Here is a 2,121-nt window from a genome sequence, read left to right as displayed (position 1 = left end):
CCTGCTGCTGCTTTCTGGTTTTATGTTCTTTCAGCTGCCTTTCCTCATCTTTGGTTCATTCATCCCGCTACCTAGTCATTCATCCCACTACCTACCCGTCAAAACCCAGTTCAAATTTCCCTCCTCCACAATCTGACTAATCCAGCCCATTCCACATACCACAGACTTTCATTTGCTAAGGTAATCAAGTGTGGCTGCAAATTCTAGCTATAGTTGTTCTCTAATTATTTCAAGAGCGCTAATTTTCTTTCTTAGGCTTTGTGGTTAGCTCCTCGAGGGCAGGGGCCTTATCTTAAAATTCTGCTGTGTATTTCCCATTGTGTTTAGCACTATAAGTAATCACATTCAATGCATACTTGCAAGTCATATTTCACTGAAGACATCCATCACAGTTATTCATTTAGTATATAAGATAATAAAAATTCAAGTGCTCGCCAAAGGTAAATCATTACCATGAATTCCCTCATTCATCACACATGTACAGCAGCCTCAGAGGCTAGGGAATTTAGGATTGCAGCTTTAACGTTGTCTCAGATCTCTCCATTTTGGAGCCTATCATAAAGTTTGGAATTACCGAGAGCCCAACAGTAGGGGTCCAAGACTAAATTTAGCCCCCAAGGTCCCCTTCCCAGAGTGGACCAGTTTACCTTATATATCTGAGAATAAACCCAAACTTTTGAAACTCAAATAACAATTTGCTCATAAATTCAGCAAGACTTCCTTGTAAATTGCTGAAATACAAATTTTTTAGCTTGCAGGAAGGGAATAGCTGCTAGGACATACCTTTGTCGCGTTGTAATGTGTAGCCCTACATAGAAAAAATGGGTGTTCTTCGTGTTATTCGATTGCGTTAAACGTTTTACTTAAATTTTAAACTTTAGGATTATCTTAGTTTTAGAGGGAAATAAAACGGCAAAAATTTACATATTTTTTCAAAAACGTGAGAAAAATTTGAGTTTTCCAGAGGGCCTTTGGGGTTGACAAAGTGCTGCCACCACACCCTTGAAGATCACTTACAACTGTGGGAAAACTCACCGAGCTGTTTTCGTTGACCCCGCCATTTCCAAGTTGCTATTGCTGCAGGGAGCGGGCACAGCCTTGCTCTTTCTCTATCTCTCCTCTTCTCACCCTTTCAAAGTTAAATCCGCCCAGTGAGAATTTGGAAACAAGGCTGGAGGCAAGAGCGGGCAAGGTGGGGAGGGATTCTTCAGTTTGATAGGAGAAGAGCAATCGGTTAGGCATTTTTCACTCTCCCTCACACTCCCAAGGGCCTTAAAGTTGTTTCTGGCTTCGGAAGTGTGGGGGCGGTCTGCTGCATTTTCAACTTGGCCTAAAATTAGAAGTCCACCCAGCAGGGGCTAAGAAATTTGCCGCGGGGCCATCAACCTGAGCGTCTGGCTTGCCAGAAGAACGCGAAAAGCCAGGCCCACGGCACCGGTAGTCATGGGAACCGGAGCGCCAGTCTCCCCGGCGACCTCGTCCCAAGAGAGGGGGAGGGACTGGAGGCGGGTGGGCCAATCAGGACTAGGGGAGTGGAGGGTCGAAGATCCGCGGTACTCCAGGAGCCCGGGAAGGGTTGAGTGACAGGGACGGGGGCGGGGCCAGGGCGGCCGCCTAAGCTGGAGCTGTAGTTGTGCAAATAGCTCCCGCGGCCCCTGCGAGGGTGACACACTATGATCACGGCCCCTAGAGACCGTCGTGCTGGCAAGCAGCACACCCTAGCTCCCCGGTCTGCCTCGGCCACCTCGGCAGCGCTCGAAGCCAGCAGCAGGAGTTGAGCTGCCCTGCGCCCGAGGGTTTTGGCGAAGCCCTTGGTGGCGCGCTGAGCACAGGAGGACGAAGAGGCTGAGCGTGCGCTCCTGGGTCAGGCGGTCGGCTGGGGTCGCCGCTGGAGGGGCGTTTCCGAGGAGTGGAGGAGGAGGAGGAGATGCTGCTCCTCTTCTCGCCCTCCCCAGGCTCCTTCTCCAGCTCCGCCGTCCCACACCCGCAGCCGTTTGGGGGAGAAGAGGTGGTGGCTCTCGGCGCCCGCGGCGGCTGCCCGCGGCCCGCCCCGACGCCGCGTCCCCGCAGCCCTCGCCCCGCGCTCCCGTAGCAGGACCGGGTCTGCGGCAGCGGGGCAGA

The 2,121-nt window shown here is 51.8% G+C and overlaps 2 protein-coding genes across 14 annotated transcripts in view; one reads left to right on the top strand and one right to left on the bottom strand.

Moving 5' to 3' along the window:
* The window catches only part of MAPK10 (mitogen-activated protein kinase 10), a 437,658-nt gene extending 436,216 nt beyond the window's left edge, over positions 1 to 1,442 (bottom strand). For 2 of the 3 annotated variants that reach the window (XM_015586056.2, XM_015586057.2), the window contains exon 1: positions 1,036 to 1,441. The gene's annotated coding sequence lies outside the window, so the exon portion shown is untranslated. Of the gene's footprint in view, positions 1 to 1,035 lie in introns of all 3 variants that reach the window. The other variant, XM_025043836.1, reaches the window with a different exon arrangement.
* PTPN13 (protein tyrosine phosphatase, non-receptor type 13) overlaps positions 1 to 2,121 on the top strand; it is a 260,232-nt gene that overhangs the window by 89,216 nt on the left and 168,895 nt on the right. The window lies entirely within an intron of this gene.

This window comes from Pteropus alecto, unplaced genomic scaffold (genome assembly GCF_000325575.1).
Source record: "Pteropus alecto unplaced genomic scaffold, ASM32557v1 scaffold161, whole genome shotgun sequence".
Taxonomy (NCBI): Eukaryota; Metazoa; Chordata; class Mammalia; order Chiroptera; family Pteropodidae; genus Pteropus; species Pteropus alecto.
The sequence above is the reverse complement of the archived record's forward strand: the minus strand, read 5'-3'. Positions and strand labels throughout refer to the sequence as shown.